We start from the raw sequence: 22,675 nt of genomic DNA, 5'->3' as shown, positions 1-22,675 counted from the left end.
ACTCTGCACGGCAGAGTCAGAGTAAAGGTGCAGTGCTGGCTTTCTTTAGAGTGGAATTTCAGCTCTGACTCTGCATGGCAGAGTCAGAGTAGACGTGCAGCGCTGGCCTCCTTCAGAGTAGAAATTCAGGTCTGTCCAGTGCAGAGCTAACCTTTCAGCGTTGGCGGCAAAGTCAGAGTAGAAAATGCAGCGCTGAAAACAATGACATTAAAACCCAAGAATCAAAGTATCCGCACAAGCAACCTAAACTTAGGAAAACACAAAATAAAAACTAAAAACAAAGAAAGAACAAGAAAAACAAAAACAAAAACCAAACCACGGTGGGTTGCCTCCCACCAAGCGCTAGATTTATAATCGCCAGCCTGACTTCAGTTCTGATCCTCAGTCAGGATCGTGCAGAGCTTGAGACTCCACCACCATCGGAGTATTCAAGTGCCCATAGGAGGATTTCATGCTATGACTGTCTCCTCTGAAATTCTCCTTAGCATTCTTAGTGTAGAGCTCGGCTGCACTAGGGTCAAACACGTCCTTGAGAAACACACCATCTTTCTCCCGAGATAGCTCTGCCGATCTGAACCTCAGCTTCTCCTTGTTTTCTTCTAAGAACACGTGCTTGAGATTGTCAGGGGGTTCCTTCAGCTCTAAGTCGGGTCTCTTGAACCCCACAGGTTGATCAAGAGGCAGCGTAGACCATTTCATCTCGTCGGCGTCTCGAGCTACCTTCTCCATGTCGGCTGATCCTGCAAAAATGTCCACACACTCCTGCTCCTGCACTAATACCATCTCGACCAAGCCATCAATAGGATCTATAAATGAGCATTCGTTGATAAAACTTGCAGACGGCAGTGTACAACTATCATGCACAGAGAAGGACACAGACTCCCCTAACACAGCCATTTTAATGGTTCCATCTTTAACATCGATCAAAGTGTTAGTGGTTGCCATAAACGGTCTTCCTAACAGCAGTGTGTGCTCTATACCATTTTCGTGCACATCCCCAATCTCCAGAACCACAAAATCAACGGGAACAATCAAACCCCCAACATTCACCAAAACATCCTCTACTATCCCACGGGGGTATCTAACGGACCTATCGGCGAGTTGTAGACACATGCGAGTGGGTTTCAAATCACTTAACTCTAATTGTTTAAAAATAGAGTAAGGCATTAAGTTAATTCCAGCACCCAAATCTAACATTCCCGTAGCTTCCTTACCATTTCCTAAAGTAATTTTAATCACGAAGCTACCTGGATCGTGTTGCTTTGGTGGCAGAGGCTGCTGTATGATCGAGTTTGCAATTTTCGAGACCAGAACCTTCTCATTGTCCCCGAACTTCCGCTTGTTGGAGACCAACTCCTTGAAAAACTTAACATACACCGGGATTTTTCTGATCACGTCAAGGAGGGGCAGGTTTACGTTCACCTTGGCCAGCATATTGTAGAAGTCGGAAAACTATTTATCCAGCTTTTCATTCCTCAATCTTCTCGGAAAAGGAATCGGTCGTCTATAAGGCGTAGTAGATTTGTGAAGTTTAACCTCATTCTCATTCTCTCATTCCTTCTGCTGCATCTGCTGCTTTGCCTTTTCGTCTATGCAAGGGCTTGTCAGGGCTGAGCTCGGCAGTGCTGAAGTCTGCAGAGCTGAAGTCTGCAAAGCTGGATTCTGTAGAGCTGGAGTCTGCAGAGCTGGATTCTGCAGAGCTGGAGTCTGCAAAGCTGGATTCTGCAGAGCTGGATTGTTCAGTTCTGGCATTCTGGTCTACTCTGGTATGCGAATCTGCTCTGATTCTCTGGTCTGCTCTGGAATCTTGGTCTGCTTTGGTACGTCCACTTTATTATCAACCATCTTACCACTGCGAAGAACAGTGATAGCTTGAGCCAGACTCAGAATCGTCTACGCTCTGCTCTAGTAGGTCAGAGTCAAAGTAGGAACAGTCAGCTTTGTCACGTGCTTCTCCTTCACAGCCAGACTCAGAATCGTCTGCTCTGTCCTCTGCAAACACTCTTTTGCAGCTGTTCTTCCTGAAAATCCCGTTGTACGTGCTATGCAACGGAGACACAAGTTTGCCTTTAAGACTACGGCGTCCCTGCATGCACAACACTAAACGAACGGATCAAACGCACCGGCGGGAGGAAAAGTAAAAATAAAACAAGAAAAATGGAAATTTAAATAAAGCAAATAAAAAACGACATAACTAAAACGCCTATAACCTTCCCCGGCAACGGCGCCAAAATTTGACTCAACCTAGAACACATCTAGTTTGACTTGCAATAGAACAAGGACATCCTAGTGATGGTAAGTTGACCCAGTTTTTTTTTAAAAATAAAAAATAAAAAAAACTAGGAAAGCAATAAACGCCTAAGTCCTGGCTGCCAACGGAAGAAGGATTCTCAAAGGCGGATAAAAATTAGGGCAAAAAAATTAATTTTCAATGAATAACAAAGCCCTATTTATAGACTTCAACTCCCTCTTGACCACCATCAAAATTGCCATGCAAAACTGGGCTCTAAAGCCAATAGAATCGTGTAGACAAGGGTAAGTCCAGCTGGCAAAGTGCTATGCAAATCACCTCAACTATGGCAAAAAATCGTAGCTCTGGCAACATACACGAACTCTGGAAAGTCGGCTCTGCAAAGGCATAGTGCAGAGCTAAAAGTCAGCTCTGGCAGTAGCGAGCTCTGAAAAGTGCAGAGCTGAAAAGCCAGCTCTGCATAGTTCAGCTCTGCGATTCAGATCTGTCAAGTAGTGCAGAGCTGAAAGTCAGCTCTGCATAAGTTGACTTTGGCAAATATATGTTGACTCTGTCAATCATTAGCTCTGCTCTGCCGAGTTTACTCTGGCGCGTAAGTCAGCTCTGCTGATTTAGCTCTGCTCTGACTCGTTTGTTCTGCTCTAGAGATTTTAGCTCTGCATAGGGAAGTTCATCTCTGGAGACTTCAGCTCTGACTCTGCAAGTCAGCTCTGCTCTGCTACAGAGCTATCCTCGCAGCTCTGCTCTGGCGAGCTTCTCTGCTCTGCTCTGCAGTTGGCTTTTCGGCTCTGGCGCGGGCTTTTCAGCTCTGACGCAAGCTCTTCAGCTCTGCCACCAGAGTGTGCCTAAAAACGCCATTCTTAACCCAAAATTTCCAAAATTACACTCTTCCATCTATAAAACATAAATCTCCTGCAAAGCATAAAACAAACCATAAAACGCACCAATTTCCAGAATATTTAACTTAAAATATGCACATGCAAACCCTTAAAATTAGAACAATTAAGCATAAATCAATAATCTTGTTCATCTTCTTGGGGTCACCCTAATAAAATCTACTTTCATCTACACAATAACCGTAACATAGTGAGATGGAAAGAGGACCTGAATGTTGCAAATCCACGAGATGAAGATAGTTTTCTTAGAGCACAATATTGACAAATACATAAAGATGTTTGTTGTATTTCAGTAACTTGGAGAGAATAATCCAATTACAATGACTAGTGTAGTATTTATACACGTTACAAAGGAAAGGGGTACGATGGTCTTAGTTTTTCTTGTCTCACGTGATCCCTTGCTGTTGTTCGCCCCGTTTATTCTTCTCCGTCCGACTACTCCCCGTTTGCAGGTACTAGGCTTCCCTTTTTTTCCTTATTTTTCCCCGATCATTCCCCCTTTGTTTTATTTTCTCCAATTTCCTAAATAAATACATATATATATATATATACTCGAACGGCCATGGCCACCGTCGGAGCCCGCCAACAAGCGATCAACCGGGATGACGACATGACATGTGTCGGCTTCCCTCGATTCACTATGTCCGTTTCCAAGATAGCCGAGATGCGGCAAACTCTCCACGTGTAACACCCCGCATTTTTACCTGATTATTAAATATTTTGAGATTTATTTTTAAGAGCACCGTGATATAAAAATAATCTTATGATGAGATGAGATATCCCAATAGTATGAGCTATTATGTTTTCAATGAAGAACTAGTGAATGAAATACTTTGAGGAAATAAGGATGTATAGAGATGATGGTTGAATATTGATGAAGTTAAAATTTTCTTTTCTTTCATTAGTGGTAGCAGCTCTGGCGAAACCGAGCTCTAGCATAGCCGAGCTCTACTCTGGAAGCAGAGCTGAAGATTGAGCTCTACATGTAACACCCCGTACTTTTATGAGTAGTAGAAGTGTCGAGACACTACAGAGAGTACTATAGTACTGAGATATAAGATTATAATTAAGATAAGATGGAGTTATGGTGATAAATAGAGATATTGAGCATTAGAGTTACACCTTTTGATGAGATAAGTTATTATTCTAGATGGAGATATTTTGATGTTTGAGAGTGTTTGATGAACTTTGAGAGTGGAAAAGTTGACGAATTTTCGAGTTACTCTTGACTGCACTATTTTGCCTTGAGTCTTGCTCTACTCTGCCGAGTTGGGTTTTCGCTGCTTCAAACCAAGAAGTCATTCCTCTGCCCTTCTGCCCAGACAGAGGGGAAGTCATTCTTCTGCCCAGACAGAGGGGAAGTCATTCCTCTGTCCTTCTGCCCAGACAGAGGGAAAGTCATTCTTCTGCCCAGACAGAGGGGAAGTCATTCCTCTGCCCTTCTGCCCAGACAGAGGGGAAGTCATTCTTCTGCCCAGACAGAGAGGAAGTCATTCCTCTGCCCTGACAGTGAATGCATTCCTCTGGCGAGCATGTCTCTGCTCTGGTGCGGAACCTACTTTAAAGAGAGATGAGTCAAAGCAAATGGATAAACTTTGTTAACGGATAAGATATTTTATGCAAGTGGATAATTAAGCATGTGTTAATTATCCAATACTTGATGGCTAAGTAAATGGGGTTATATATATATAACACCTTTCTCTTTCATCCCCCATAACAGACGTCCCTTTCCTCTCTCTCCTCTCTCTTCTCTCTCTCCTCTCTCGACTGTCATTACCCAACGCCATTGATAAGCTGGTAAAAAGCTTCGTAAGTTACTGGTATCCCATAACCACCGATTAAATCTAGCTGAAAACACTCGTATATCCATAGAACGAAAGCTGGGTTTGAGCTAGGAATCAAGAAGGTGGAACTATACTTTTCGTTACAGATCATAAGAGTAAGCTTCTAAACACATGAATCTACTTATATCTAAGCTTTATGAGCATGTAGATGAGGGATCAAAGCATGAAAACAACTCCTAATTCAAGTTGGTAATTTTCGAAGATTACTAGGGTTGGAAGTCTTCTACAATTTTGTCGTCTTCTAACTTTAAGATGGAGAGTATATGCATGCTATTAAGATGTTAATTATTGGTCTTTGAATGAAAAGCATGATTTTGATTTTGAGATATGGTATATAAAGGTGTTAGGTTGTGTGATGTTGGAAAGTTGAAGTTCATGAAGAAAGTAAGGGCTAGAGTATAAAAATGAGCTTATGAGATTGTAGCTATGATTGTTGATGGATTAAAATGATGATTAAAGATGATTGATAAAGATTATGATGAATTGGTTTGATAAGAAATAAAGTATGCTTGGCTATATGTTTAGGGTGGACTAGTTGATAAGTGAATTGGCTAGCTTATTTAAGCTACTGACTTGAATGATTTCGACAGGGTTTTTGATACCCAAAAATCTTGAAAATTTATGGTAAGTATATATAAGTGTTAGTAACATTCATGAAAAATTTGAAGTCTTTTGGACGTCGTTTGATACCCTTTTAAATTATGAAACTCCAACTGCAACTTTCTACCGAAAGTATGGAAGAAACAGATACAAGAGCCACTTTTCTAATAGTTTTCCGTGCGTTTATGGTTTCCAAAGTTTTATATAAACCAGATGAACATGTTAGCTAGCCACCCACAAAATTTCAAGTTATTTTGACAAGATCTACTATTTTTCAAAAATCAAAACTTTCAGTTGCACAAAACTGTCGAATATGGTAGACTGTAGGAAAATGGTTATATCTCCTAAACCACATAGATTTTCGCAACCTACTTTTTTTAAATGAAACTAGACTTCAAGAGGTTTCAAATGGTATGAGTCCCAAACCCAGGAGAGTTCCGAGGTAAAGCAGTTTGTTGCTTGAAGTTGGGACAGAGTATATGAAGTCAAGTATGGTTTTTCACAAAGTACACCTACCTTTGATTTAGTAAATTGCATGTGTTAATGGTGATAACTATACACCTTAGTAATTCATAAAAATGCTAAAGGGATATATATATGTAGATGAAACATTTTTTTTCCCGTGTTAATTTACTTAACCAAATTTGTTCTCTTGAGATATTAAACCACTTAGTAATGTCATTAAGCATTATGTGAATTATCGAGTATATATTAAAGAATGTGATATAACCTCATAACTTTAGTTTGTGATTGCTAAAGGTTATCTGGGTTTGTGTATTTAGAAGTCTTTCCTTAATGAACAAATTAACTTAAAACTTTGGTATGTGGTTGATAATGGAATCAATGAATAATTAGGAATTATTATTATAAGAGTGTTTTGGTTACAAAGAGTGATTAGTTACAAGGAAACAATGAGAAGGGAAGACTAGTACTTAGATGAGAATAGAAAACCTAGTGAGGATTTGACTGATTGACGTTTATTTTATTACATGATCGTCTATGCCAACGATGATATCTGAAGACACGAGTCAAGGGCATAAGTAGGATTTCTCCGAAGTACGAGGACCAAAGCTAAGATTTCCAGGTGGGCATTACTTTCTAATACCTCTATTACAGGCTTTCTAAATGATGATTTTGATGATGTCTATAAGTTTTAAGATGATAAATTGATGTTTGAACTAATTAACTTGCCGAATTTTGATGACGACGAGCCTGTATGTTACCCTCTACGGATGAAACGATTTCGGGTCCTGCCAAAGGCGGGATTGTGTACACGGAGGTAACTGTGAGCTGTATACCGGGTTGGCCGGTCAGAAATGACCGTGAGCCGACTGTCAGGTCGGCCGGTTACGGTGCTTGAGAAGGAGGCCTACTTCTCAGTACCATGATGATGATAAGTTGTAAAAGTGGTACTACATGCTAAGTATTTATGATTGCAGTCTATTTTTCATTACTTTATGATGCTTATAATTTATCAATTGCTTACACAGGTTCTTTTAAAGAAAAACCCCTATGTGATGTATAAATGGCAAGTTAAATGTATAGCTCTAAGAGCGAGATTGTTTATTTTCGGCTTATGTCCACTGAGTATTTTATACTCAGCCCTGCATGTATTTCTAAATGTGCAGGATGAGCAAGGAGAGAGATTGGGGATTCGCTGGAGGGCTGTTGTTCATAGACGACCCTTTTGAGTACCGTATTTTACTACTATACGGATGTGCGAAGACTATGTTCTTGAAACTTAATTAGGATTGTTACTCTCAGCTATATGTCTTCATACATATAGTCTGATCACGTTTTATTGTGCTACTCTGAGCAATATGAATCGTTGTATATATTTAGCTATACTCCCTTTGTTTTTGTTGGCTAAGAACCTTGATACATTTGAATAAATGAAGCAGATAATGTTTCTATTAAGTTTGATGATATTTTATATGTTTTTAACTTGAATTATTAGTAGCTTCCGCTGGACGAGTCTTTCAGATTCCCTTGTTCTACCCTATCATTTTATTAGTCGTATCGATACCCAATCTACGCTATCACTGGCTAGATGTCGGGCTGCGACAGAGTGGTATCAGAGCAGGTCATCTGCTCTGAGTTCCATTCTTGATTAAGTTCAAACTCCTCGATTGAGTTAAAACTCCACGATTGAGCCAAATGCTTGATTTCAACTATCCTTGAGTTGAGTAAATCTTTTGATCACATTTACTCACGAGAATAAGTCCTACCTTGAGAATGAGTTTAGCCTATCTTGAATCCTTAGGCTAAAGTGAAAGTAAGATTGAGAGTAAGTCTAAAACAACACCTCAGCGCCCCATCTCCTCCGGCTTATCGAGGTAAGAGTTATTATTGTATTGTTTTATGTTGAATATGAATATTGATAGTGATGAACTAACGAGATATGTAATGTTTTGATGGATGGAACTGCTTGAGGTGATGGAATATGATGTGAGCCAGTGGTTTTGGAATAAATGGAGAAATATTGAGGCTAGAATAGCCAATGCACCACCGTACCAAACGAGATTGAGTATGTCATTGTTTGAGATATATCAAGTAAGTTCTTTATCCTTGATGTGATAGAAGTTAGAATTTTATTTCAGGATGCAGCGACATTTAAGAGAGATGAAACGCCGATGGTTCAGGGATTATAGGCCCCAAGAAGGGGATACACTCGGAGAATTTTTAGCCCACTACCACAACCGATGGCTGGAGACTACCGCATATGGGATTGACGAAGCAGAGGCTATCACGAGGTTGATTCCACAGTTACCACCTGAGTGGCAAGGTTGGGCGGCTTCACTAGTGCCGCAGTATATAGTTAGGACTGAGTTTGGACGTTTAGTGCGTGCAGATTTTAGGGGTTTTGTAGCGATGATTAGTCACCGCTACCTTGCTTTTGATGATCCCCCACCACCACCTTATGATGCACCCCCTCCTCCGACAGATCCTTTTTCGATTTTACCTGCACCCCCAGTTGATGAGGTTCTGTATATTCCGGAGCCATTCGTGCCTGATGAGACCGTTGCTTTTGAGCCCATTGTCCCGGATTCTGCTGTTCCAGAATCGGGTATTCTGCAGACTGGATCGCCATACATGGACTTTGATCCATTTCATTATTTGACATTGATACCTTTCCCAGTGCTGATATGCCTCCTTGGGAGCCGGCCCCAGCGACAACACCATTATCATTGCCTCATTCAGAGGTTATACCACCTATTCCATCTCCGATGCCTTGTACTGAGTATGTGCCTTTTGATCCTTACCCGAGGGTTACTCCTCTACCTGAGCCTGGCACACTTGAGTTTCAGCATTATATGCATCCTATTCTATACCCACCATCCAGAGATGCACAGGAGGGACCGTCTCATCCGATTCCGATTGATAGTGATGATGAGGACCCAGACGAGGAGACGCCAGAGATGACAGTTGGGCATGGACAGACCCGACCACTACGGCGTCGGACCACTGCTGATGGAGTCGATGTATGGGAGCCTATTCCGGAGCCACCTGTTTGTTACCCGATGGTAGACACAGATGTTGAGGATGAGACAGAGGATGATGATGATAGTGAGGAGACCGAGCCTAGTGAGGATGAGGAGATTGAGCCCAGAGAGGATATGACAGTAGATGATGCGGGAAGTAGAGTATCCGGAGATGCTTTCGGTGGGACTGGATGGGTCTGAGTGAGAGTAGCTACATATGATGATGGGATGGAGATGCTTATATGAAGATAGATGTATATAGATAGAGATGCATAGTATAGTGTGTATATTAGTATCTAACATATATAGATGCCTAGTACGTATGACGACCATTTTGATAGAGCGTCATAGTATGTATTAGGGACTTTTTCTTGTATATATCCCTTTTTGTAAAAGTCCTCGTAAGAGGCAATTTTCATATATATATATATGATGATGACCCGAGGGTCTTTTATAAATAAGAGTTTTGTTTTATGCTTTCATATTATGATGTTAAATACAAAAAGAGATTTCCACTAAAAGATGTAATGTTATAGAGGTAATATGATGTTGAGTAACAACCCTAAGATTGGTGATATATAAGAACTAGTTTTAAGAGTTGACATATGTTTCTTTTTAAGAATGCCGCCAAGAAGAAGATATAGAAATCAAGAAGAGGAAGAGGAGGAACAAAGAGAACCTACGCCACCACCACCCCCTCCACAGCCAGAAAGGAGAATAGAAGAACTCTTTTTGAGGCCAAATCCACCAACATTAAATGGATTAGGAGATCCCGCTGAAACCGAGGAGTGGATTCGAAGTATGGAGAGAATTTTCAGATTCCTTAGATGTAACGACGCTGAGCGTCTCATGTGTATGTCGTATCAACTTAAGGGATCCGCAGATTTCTGGTGGGAAGCGAAACAGAAAACGATGAACGAGGAGCAAATAACAGCTCTTACGTGGGAGCAATTCAAAAAAGCTCTTTGCGAGAAATACATACCCCGAAGCTATCGAAAGAAGAAAGAGATGGAGTTTATAAATCTGAAGCAAGGGAATAAGACGGTAGCCGAGTATGACCGACAGTTTTGCGATTTGGCTCGATATGCTCCATATCGAGTAGATACAGATGAAAAGATGTCGGAACTGTTTTGCTCTGGATTAAAGCAAGAGATACGAGTCGTTTTAGCGAGTCAGAGTGCGCTAACCTACGCTGAGGCTTTAAACCGAGCACTAGACATGGAACTGGCAATGCAGCCAGAGAGACCGAGTCAAGGCCCGATGCCACAATTAAACCCGAGTGTTCAATCGGGAAACCATCTTTTTGCTGGACAAGGCCAAAAGGGTAAGAGAAAATGGGATGACCGAAGTCAAGGTCCTAAGAAGCCGTGGCAGAGTCAGAATGCGCCACCGCAGTTTCAGAACAGAGATAAACGACCTTATGTTGGCCCAGCTGCTCCAGTAGCAGTTTTTCAAGGACCGCGAGGGTTACCGCCTTGCCCGAAGTGCAATAAACTACACTTGGGAGAGTGTAAAATGGGACAGAATACCTGTTACACCTACGGAAAGGTCGGGCACTACTCGAACCAGTGTCCAAATCATCAGCAAAGTGGAAGCGGAGGACGACCGAGTCAGTTTCGGCCGCAACTCAAAGCAATAGAAGGAATTCTACCACTACCTCCACCACAACGACAACAGCCAGCCTATCGACCACGTCAGTCAAGAAGGCAACCTCGAGCCCCGCAGGCAAATCAACAGCATCACCAGAGGGTGTTCGCACTTGAGCAGAAAGCACCAGAGAAGAATCAAGGAAATTTAACAGGTATAGGCAAGTTGAAAGGAGTGCCTATAGTAATTTTGTTTGATACTGGAGCTTCACATTCTTTTATCTCACATACTTGTGTCGATACGTTAGAACTGAACATAGAACCTGCTCCACAACATCTAAGGGTAACCACTCCCATAGGCAGAACTATTACGGTTTCACGTGTGTGTCCTAACTTAGAATTTGAGTTAGGATCAATACAGCTTAAGGCTAGAAACCTGAGGGTAATGCCTATGTGGCATTTGGACATCATTTTGGGAATGGATTGGTTAGAGGAAAACCACGCGATGATACAATGTAAGGAAAGACGCATATCATTTCAACCTCCCGGCCAAGAGTCTACCTCTTTTATTGGCATTGAGAGGAAATGGAAAAAGACGCCAATCATCTCAGCGCTACAAGCCAAAAAGCTTTTGGAGAGGAATGATACAACTGCGTACATTGTATACTTAAATCAAAACGAGGAATCAAAAGCAAACATAGACGACGTGTCAGTTGTGCGGGAATATCAAGACGTTTTTCCTGAAGCTTTGCCAGGGTTACCACCCGATCGGCAACTCGAGTTTACGATCGACCTTGAGCACGGAGCCGCACCAATATCAAAAGAACCTTATAGAATGGCACCGGCAGAGTTACAGGAATTGAAGCTCCAACTGCAGGAATTGTTGGACATGGGTTTCATTCGACCCAGTGTTTCCCCGTGGGGAGCACTAGTTCTTTTCGTCAAGAAGAAATATGGCAGCTTGAGGTTATGCATCGATTATCGTGAGTTGAATAAGGTGACGCTGAAGAACAAGTATTCGTTGCCCCGGATAGATGACCTGTTCGACCAGCTACAGGGAGCGAATACTTTTTCGAAGATTGACTTAAGATCGGGATACCATCAATTGAAAATACGGTCAGTGGATATTTCGAAAATGGCATTTCGTACAAGATATGGACACTATGAGTTTATAGTGATGCCTTTTGGACTAACGAATGCCCATGCTGTGTTCATGGACCTCATGAACCGGGTTTTCCACGAATTCTTAGATAAGTTCGTGGTAGTTTTTATCGATGATATCTTGATTTACTCGAGAAGTAACCAGGAACATGAAGAACATCTAAGGATCGTGTTAGAGAAATTGCGAGCAGAGAGACTTTATGCCAAGTTTAGTAAATGCGAGTTTTGGCTCAAGGAAGTCAATTTTCTGGGCCATATCGTTTCTGCAAGGGGAATTGAGGTAGATCCAACAAAAGTACAAGCTGTACAAGAATGAAGATCACCAACTACGCCGCATGAAATACGCAGTTTTCTAGGGTTGGCAGGTTATTACCGAAGGTTCATTGAGGGCTTTTCAAAAATTGCTAAGCCAATAACGCACCTGCTAAAGAAGGATGTCAAGTATGAGTGGACTGACGCGTGTGAGCGAAGTTTCCAAGAATTGAAGAAGAGACTCACCACTGCTCCAGTGCTAGCTGTTCCAAGGGCAGATAAAGAGTACGCTGTCTACACAGATGCGTCAAAGAATGGTCTAGGGTGTGTACTTATGCAAGACGGAAAAGTGATAGCTTATGCATCACGACAACTTAGACCACACGAGATGAATTACCCGACGCATGATTTAGAATTAGCGGCAGTGGTACACGCATTAAAGATATGGAGACACCATCTTTATGGAGTACGGTGCGAGATATACACCGATCACAAGAGTCTCAAATATTTCTTCGAACAAAAGGAACTCAATATGCGACAGAGAAGATGGCTCGAGCTAGTAAAAGATTATGATTGTGGGATCAATTATCACCCTGGAAAGGCTAATGTTGTAGCTGACGCTTTGAGTAGAAGTAATCAAGTAGAATTGGGATTTCTCCTTACCCAAGAAAAGGACTTGATCAAAGAATTCGAGAGGATGAACATAGAAGTTATATTACCACCACAAACGACAGAGGTCGTATTGGCCACATTGAGTATTGCACCGGATTTCCGATCAAGGATTATCGCGGCGCAACGAGAAGATGAGAAAATGGAAAAATTTCGTATGAGGATTCGAACTGAGAGAATAGAAGGTTATCAAGAAGCGGCAGACAATGCCATCTTATATGAAAGAAGATTGTGTGTGCCTGATAAAGATGAGTTGAAGAATGAAATTTTGAGCGAAGCTCATGACACCCCCTACACCGCACATCCAGGAAGCACGAAGATGTACCAAGATCTGAAAACTAGGTTTTGGTGGGAAGGAATGAAGAGAGAGATAGCAGCTTTCGTAGAAAGATGTTTGGCATGCCAACAAGTAAAAGCACTACACCAAAGACCATATGGCAAACTACACCCGTTAGAGATTCCCGAGTGGAAGTGGGATCACATAGCTATGGACTTTGTCACTAGATTGCCGAAGTCGAAAAGAGGAAACACAGCCATTTGGGTAGTCATTGATAGATTGACGAAGAGTGCCCATTTTATACCTATTTCGATTACTTATGGATCTGACAAGCTAGCTCAGATCTATGTGCGAGAAATAGTACGACTGCATGGAGTACCGATGACGATTACATCCGACAGAGATTCCAAATTTACCTCACGGTTTTGGATAAGCATGCAGAAGGAGTTGGGTACTAAATTAAATTTTAGTACAGCTTTTCATCCTCAGACAGACGGACAATCTGAAAGGACTATACAAGTTCTGGAAGATATGATCCGAACTGTTGTGCTAGACAAAGGAACCCAATGGGAACAAGTTTTGCCCTTATTTGAGTTTGCTTATAATAATAGTTTCCAGTCAACTATTAACATGGCTCCATATGAAGCCTTGTATGGGAAGAAGTGTAGATCTCTGCTCTATTGGGACGAAGTAGGACAAAGAAAGATACTTGGACCTGAAGCAGTAGAAGAAATGATTTCTACCGTGCGACAGATTCGTCAGAGAATCAAGGAGGCCCAAGATCGTCAAAAGTCCTACGTAGATACCAGAAGAACAGAGATTCATTTCGATGTGGGAAATAAAGTTTTTCTGAAAGTTTCCCCATCTCGAGGAGTGCATCGATTCGGTGTGAAAGGAAAGCTCAAACCGAGATACATAGGACCGTATGATATATTAGAGAAAGTAGGCCCCGTTGCTTACAGACTTGCGTTGCCACCACACTTCGCAAACGTCCACGACGTTTTTCATGTATCTCAACTAAGGAAGTACGTGTTTGATCCAAAACACGTCATTCATCAAGAAGAAGTATCCCTGGAACCGGACTTGAGCTATGAGGAGAGGCCAGAAGTTATTCTAGATAGGAAAATACAGCAGTTGCGAAATAAATCAATTGCTTTGGTGAAGATCCAATGGAGACACCATGGCCAAGAAGAAGCAACTTGGGAACTTGAGGAGAAGATGAAGGAGAAATACCCCTAGCTTTTTCCCGAAGGTAAATAACGTAAATTTCGGGACGAAATTTTTTTTAGGGGGGTAGGATGTAACACCCCGCATTTTTACCTGATCATTAAATATTTTGAGATTTATTTTTAAGAGCACCGTGATATAAAAATAATATTATGATGAGATGAGATATCCCAATAGTATGAGCTATTATGTTTTCAATGAAGAACTAGTGAATGAAATACTTTGAGGAAACAAGGATGTATAGAGATGATCGTTGAATATTGATGAAGTTAAAATTTTCTTTTCTTTCATTAGTGGTAGCAGCTCTGGCGAAACCGAGCTCTAGCGTAGCCGAGCTCTACTCTGGAAGCAGAGCTGAAGATTGAGCTCTGCATGTAACACCCCGTACTTTTATGAGTAGTAGAAGTGTCGAGACACTACAGAGAGTACTATGGTACTGAGATATAAGATTATAATTAAGATAAGATGGAGTTATGGTGATAAATAGAGATATTGAGCATTAGAGTTACACCTTTTGATGAGATAAGTTATTATTCTAGATGGAGATATTTTGAAGTTTGAGAGTGTTTGATGAACTTTGAGAATGGAAAAGTTGACGAATTTTCGAGTTACTCTTGACTGCACTATTCTGCCTTGAGTCTTGCTCTACTCTGCCGAGTTGGGTTTTCGCTGCTTCAAACCAAGAAGTCATTCATCTGCCCTTCTGCCCAGACAGAGGGGAAGTCATTCTTCTGCCCAGACAGAGGGGAAGTCATTCCTCTGCCCTTCTGCCCAGACAGAGGGGAAGTCATTCTTCTGCCCAGACAGAGGGGAAGTCATTCTTCTGAAGGAATATTAAACTGAATTAACGTTCCGCTTTGCCCGATGATCATTTCTTGGTCATTATTAATTTATCATACAACGATTAATCCTAACATGCTCCTATGAATTTAACAGCTGCACGTTGAAGTTCAGAAATACCTGAAGAATTCAGAAGAATTCGCAGATTCGTATCTGAACAGACCAGTCAGCTTCAAGCCTTCGTTTGAAGCCTCAAACGTCCTCAAATCGTATTTTGCCCAGAAATAGGACTTCTTTGTCTTCGAGAGAGCTTTCCGTGGCCGCCTGATTCGTCTGAATCGGAGTTCTGTAGAGGAAGTTATGGCCGTTTTACGGAGACTGCCAGAACTTGGTTTCCTGCGAAAATCTGACTCCAGCTCAGATCTTCTGAACTGTATCCCGCTCAGCTTTCACCGTTGGATGGACAACGATCTATGAAAGTCCCAAGAGAGAATGCTCCACACGTTTTCCTGCGCCTCCCACAGCTCTCAAAACCCTAATTTTTATCAGTCTATTTTCCTGAGAGCTGACAGCTGTATTTAATAGAATTAAATACGTGTGGGACGCTTGGAATCTGTAATAGGCGTTCCTTCTCTCCTTCTAGGGCTAGGAGACTTTGGGCCAGTCCAGGGACCAGATACAAGGAATAAAGATGGGCCTCAAATAAATTAATTTATCTATGGTCAGCCCAGACCATAATTAATTTATAAATATCAGTTCATTCCACTAGAGAACCGATACTGACTTACCCCTTTATTGCCGGTGATGAGTCGGGGGCTTGTATTTAGACTTATTAAATCTCCGTATTTAAAATATCCGACATCCATTAATTAATTAGAGCTCTGACAGCTTAAATTAATTAATCTCTTTAAAAATCCTTAAGCAGTACCACTCAAACTTTATTATTACGCCTGAACTTAATCAACCTGCAGGGTTTAGCGCAATAAACCTTATTGAGCTCCTTAAGGGGATGTCATTATCCTATACCGGATACGGGTACTAATACAGATAATCAAATATCATATATTAACCGCTATCACCCAAGATACAGAGTACTCAAGTTAGTATATAACTTTCACCCATAGTAAGTCAAAGTGATATACGAATTAACATATATATTTGAATACTTATTAGTATTAAGATCTTATGAGTCACCGAGATCTTGATTATTCACTTATGTCAGATAGAAGAATACATCTCACTGTTGGTCCTATCAATACGTAATGACGTACCAGTATAGACAAGTAGTCAAGACAAACTACTTCCATCTATACTGCAGCCTAAACCAATAACTTGTCCTAGAGTTATTTCGGCTGTGATCATATTATATCTCTTAAGGTTATTCCAATTATACGATCTTCTGTGATACACCGTATAACCGTATAATCTACTTATATAGAGATAAAGAACATACATATGCAATCATGAACACAATCAGATAGGAGATTAGATAGTGAACTTAGGAAACATTGTATACAAGCATAAAACGTTCTTGCTTTCAGTATACAAATCCAACAATCTCCCACTTATACTAAAGCAAACTTTTAGTATACAATGCGTCTATTTACCAATCACCTAACACTTCTCCCACTTATACTTAAAGTTTCCTAAGTGGGTGGCATCAATCGCATTCCCATCTTTCAATGACCATTTGCGATAAGCCTTTTGTGAAAAGATCAGTAGGTTTCTCCAATATGTGAGAATTTATTCTTTGAGCACATAACCTCGATTTACGAATAATCGTATAACTTGGTACTTACTCTCCATGTGTTTGACCCCTTGTGGTTCTAGGATTCCTTAGAGTTTGCAACTACACTTGAGGTATCACGAAGGTGATGCTCTCACGCAAACTAGGAACCACCCTTAGATCCTGGAGGTAGTGGTCAAACCAAAAGGTTTTACCTCCCAAGGAAAACACATAGCTCGAGGTAATTATTCTTTGTTCCGGTCAGCCTGGAAATCCGAAATCGTATAATCCAAAAAGGAACTAAACTGTCTAACTGGTAAACTATCTTATTCTCTAGTCATGGACTTGAGAATATAATTTACCACAGTTCAGTGTCCTTAACTAGGACTATACTGATATCTTACAACCATGCTAACTGCATAGCAAATATAAGATTTCGTACATAGTAATCCATACATGAAGCTATCTACTGCGGAAACGTAGAATACTGCCTTCATTTCCTCAACCTCAACAAGCATCTTAAGACATAGTCTTTAGATAAAGGAACGCCATATATAAAAGGTAGCAATCCTTTCTTGGCGGTATTCATACTAAAACGAGCATTCACAGTATCAATGTAAGACACTCGAGATAAGCCCAACATCCTTTTCTAGTGATCCCTTATAACCTTGATCACAGAGACGTATATTGTACCTCCTTAGTCTTTCATCTGAGACTGTTCGGATAACCATTACTTTATGTCTTGACAATAGCTCCATATTGTCGCCAATTAGGAGAATATTATCTACATAAAATGCAAGATAAACCACATCACCGATGACACGAGAGCGATTGACACGAGATGCTTCTCTCCCTCCCTCACGTAAACTTCAGGTTGTTGCACATGGTTGTCCTTACCTTTTTCAAGGTAATATATATGACATCCATTTGCAAGACCTCGATGGTTTAAGTGAACTGCTATGGGTAAAATGATCCGAATGTTCTGAGCATGGCACTGGCGAAAATATCATCATAACCTATACCCTCACACTGGGCATAACCTTTCGCCACCAGTCTAGCTTTAAAAACTACGACCTTGCTCATTCGGACTTATCATTATCTTGTATACTCACTTGCAACCTATGGCTTTACGGCATTCTGGTAGCAAGATTTTCTTAGTATACAACCATATTCTTAATGGATTGCTCCATTGAGGCGTGCCAGGAATCTACATTCTCGTCTTCCACTAATTCCAAGTAGATATCTGGGTCGATTCTCTTATATTCACTACCAGAGACTGAATCCAAAGATTCTCCCAAGAATATAAATCGATTGGGTTGTCCCACAACCCTCCCACTACAATGGATCTGTGGTGGCACATGTGTGTCAACAGTGCGTGCAGTGTCTTGTGGTACAAAACTCTTGCACACTTGGCTTGGGTGATGGAATCGCCTGTCTAATGTTTTCAATTTTTTTGGAAGCACACTATCTGACTTGGATTAGTGATTACTCCCATAGTCCACTTCTAAGAATCGTGTGTCATTGCTAATAACCACCTTCTGATTCTTTAGGACTAATTGCAAAGATACATTACTCATCATCGAACATATTTTTCCAAGAGTGACCTATTTCTTCTCTCCACCACACCATCTTATATAGGGATTACATGGTGTAGTAAAACTGGGTTGGAATCCCAAACACTGACAATGAATCAGAAAAGATCATTCCTAACACATTATTGGCCCTTTATCCCCTTTGCCATGAATGACCCGGTCTCCATCTTTTCCTCTATACAGGATTCGCAGGTTCCAAATGGTACAACCTGGATTAAATCCAATGTATTATTTAGACACGAGCCTTTGGATCCTGTTAAGATAGATGTGACCTAATCTAGGGTATCAATATATGTGTAAGATTCTCATGAGAGATTAGCCTTAACTTTTCTCTTTCTTTTGTTCGATGATGTAAATGCAATATAAAGGTATTTTGTAGACAAGTTATAGTATGAAGAGAGATGTTCAAAATACCAGAATAGACAACTTTGTCATTTCTTATCATAGAAACACCACTATCAAAAATGACATAAGATCCATCTATTCAAAATTTTGGAACATGATAAGGAACTCTCAAAAACTAAACTATGTCTTTAGAACTTAAAGACAAGGCTTCAATTGCAACAACTGCGACTCTAGTCACGTTGCCTATGAAGACAATCATCTCATCACTTCTCAGCTTCCTTGTCAGCTTAAAAGGCCATGCAAGGTGTAACAATCATTATCAGTTTCTCTCGTTATCCACTACTCACAACTGAGTAGAAAATGAGCTGATATGTCTCAGTTACTATAGCAAGTGAAGTACCTTAACCCTTTGCCTTGAGTATTGAATGAAAAAATCTTCAATACTCAATCTTATCACACCACTACTCCCACTATTTCCCTTGTCTTTCTTGCCCCTTGGACCCTTCTTCTTCCCGTCATTCGACGAAGAAGATGGCTCTCCTTTGGCAATAACAAGTGCTTGCACATCTCTTTCCCACAACTTCCTTAGCCGTAACTAGAGCATTCAACAACTCAAAAAGAGTATTATCTTTCTTGCTCATAACAGCGTTGAGGCGGAAGTTCTTAATTAAAAGACTTGGGAAGAGAGTTCAGGATAATATCGACTTTTGCCTCACCGTCGATACTCCCACTGAGCAAGTCAAGTCCGTCAAGAATTGCATGACATGCTCGTGCACTGAGCTGTGCTCACTCATAAAAATAACAAGATTACTCTCATCAAATTTAAATGAGCAGCTCAGTCTGACTCTCCGAACACTTTCTTGAGATTCAGCATGATGCTAATAGCATCGTCCATGCCCTGATGTTGGAACTACAAGGTTTGTGATATTATAATCATAATATAGCATATAGCCACATTATTCGTCTTATGCCACCATTTATGTAATTCCTTTTTCTCATCAGTTGACTATTGTTCGGACCATAAGAACGTGGAGTAGTAAGCAACACAAAAAAATGTGTTTAGTTTGTGATAAAGATAAAAATCCAAAACTGCGTTTCCATTTTATATATGTGGACCGGTTAAAAGACTTTGTGCAAGAATAAATAAACAATAAGAGACATAGACATATCTGAAAGTAACGAACATAAAGCACATAATTCGTAACAATAATATTGTAACCTTTTGATAAAACAACATTAATGAAACCTCCAACTGCCCAAGGAATCTCACGGGTAAGCCACGATCGTGTGGACGTTTACACATGAACCCCTCAACCAGACTATTTACCTAGTCGTTTAATTTCCATCCATGTCAACTTAACCTTTTGACAAAGGAAATTAATAGTTGGACCTTAACTAGACCATATCATATTCAAGAAGGGACTCCGATGGGGAGTTGTACATTGTACTTGAAATGATATCTAAGCAGCGACCACAATTTAACCTCGACGGTTAAATTCTCGAAATTAGCATACTCACGAGGACCATACCGCTTTCAATTTAACCTCTCGGTTATCTTATTTAAAGTTCATCCTCTAAAGTACTTATGAAAATCATGCGAGTAAGCCACGATCGTGTGGACGTTTACCGCATAACTCCCACTACTTAAATGGATTTAAATATTTTTAATAGAAACCTCAACTTAACAAACTTGTGAAATTGAATATGAAGTAAGCCACGATCGTGTGGACGTTTACTCACATCCTCAATCACTTTGTCTTGAGGCCGCATGTGGAGGTCTATATAAAATTAAGAATAAATTTTTTTTAAACAATTACCACAAACTAACTTTGAAATTAAATTCTCGAATCTTGACATACACACGAGGACCATGTCGCATTCAATTTAATTTCTTAGTTATCTTGTTTAATTCCATTTTCCAAAGTACTTGTGAAAAATTATACGAGTAAGCCACGATCGTGTGGACGTTTACCGCATAACTCCCACTACTTCAATGGATTTAGAAATCTCAACTCAACAAACTTGTGAAATCGAATGTGAAGTAAGCCACGATCGTGTGGACGTTTACTCACATCTCAATCACTTTGTCTTGAGATCGTTTGTGGTGGTCTAAATAATTTCTAATCATCTATAAAATTATTAATACAGCTTAGTCTTTTTACATTCAAAAGGTTTGAACATGCTCAACACATAATCCTAAACATGCTCATCTAGAACGCAACATGTAAAACATGCTTACAGAATTCTAAAACATGCTTAAGAAAACGATAAACCTACTATCATGCTTGTCTAAGCGCAGTTAATAAAGCATATTAACAAGCAGAGACGAACAAATGCAGGTAAAGAGCATAAGGGATTAACACCACGGCATGCAAAGAACAATAAAAAAAAATTAAAATTCTTCGTGACCCATTCGTGGAATCCCAACATCTATTCTATTACATTTAAAACAGAAAAAAAAGCCCAAAAACGAAAACATGGCCCAAAACTTCAAAACAGGCCCGTCTTTGGAAAATAGGGTTTGGGCCCCCTAGGATTGAGAAACAATCGCAGCTAGGGTTTGGAACCCTAGCTGCCGCCGCCTCCTCCCAAAGCAGCCGCCCCCACGCTCGGCAGCAGCCCGGCGCCGCAGCAGCCCGGCACCAGCCTCCAGCATGAGCAGCCGCCCGGTCGGCAGCGCTCGGCGCCACCACCAGCAGCAGCAGCCCTCGGTGCACGGCGACAGCAGCGGCAGCAGGCCCCTCGGCGTGGACAGCAGCAGCGGCAGCAGCGGCAGTGCGCCGCCCGCTGGGCGCGCAGCGCGCAGGCGCGGCCCCGGGCGCGCACAGCCCCTGCTGGCTGCAGCCTTCTTCCTCGCCCGACCCGCACAGCAGCAGCTCGCCTCGCCTCGCCTCGCCTCGCCTGCAGCGCACGTCCAGGACCGAGAGCAGCAGCGGCCGCGCGGCGCCTGCCTGGGCGCGCTGCGCACGGCGTGGTTGCACCCGCGCGCGCGCTGCCCAACGGCGCCCGCAGCCCCTCGTGCCCGGTCCCGTGCGTCTCCTCCTTACTCCGTTCATCGTTGTTGATTCGTCGTCGTCCTCGTCTCGTTCTCAATTTTACAGATTTACAACGGAAAAACAAATACAATTTGAAAACCTAATCTCACCACGGATTTTCTCGTGGTGAAAAACGATTACAACGTCAAACGACGTATCCCACGAATCAACGAACCACGAAGAACAACAGCAGTAAAAACAACGCACATTATTAATCGTACATAAATTAATAATAGAGCCAAGAAAATAATCCTAGGCTCTGATACCAATTGAAGGAATATTAAACTGAATTAACGTTCCGCTTTGCCCGATGATCGTTTCTTGGTTATTATTAATTTATCATACAACGATTAATCCTAACCTGCTCCTATGAATTTAACAGCTGCACGTTGGAATTCAGAAATACCTGAAGAATTCAGAAGAATTCGCAGATTCGTATCTGAACAGACCAGTCAGCTTCAAGCCTTCGTTTGAAGCCTCAAACGTCCTCAAATCGTATTTCGCCCAGAAATACGACTTCTTCGTCTTCGAGAGAGCTTTCCGTGGCCGCCTGATTCGTCTGAATCGGAGTTCTGTAGAGGAAGTTATGGCCGTTTTACGGAGACTACCAGAACTTGGTTTCCTGCGAAAATCTGACTCCAGCTCAGATCTTCTGAACTGTATCCCGCTCAGCTTTCACCGTTGGATGGACAACGATCTATGAAAGTCCCAAGAGAGAATGGTCCACACGTTTTCCTGCGCCTCCCACAGCTCTCAAAACCCTAATTTTTATCAGTCTATTTTCCTGAGAGCTGACAGCTGTATTTAATAGAATTAAATACGTGTGGGACGCTTGGAATCTGTAATAGGCGTTCCTTCTCTCCTTCTAGGGCTAGGAGACTTTGGGCCAGTCCAGGGACCAGATACAAGGAATAAAGATGGGCCTCAAATAAATTAATTTATCTATGGTCAG

Source organism: Salvia miltiorrhiza, unplaced genomic scaffold (assembly GCF_028751815.1).
Source record: "Salvia miltiorrhiza cultivar Shanhuang (shh) unplaced genomic scaffold, IMPLAD_Smil_shh original_scaffold_235, whole genome shotgun sequence".
In the NCBI taxonomy this organism is placed as follows: Eukaryota; Viridiplantae; Streptophyta; class Magnoliopsida; order Lamiales; family Lamiaceae; genus Salvia; species Salvia miltiorrhiza.
This window is presented reverse-complemented; position numbering follows the sequence as displayed.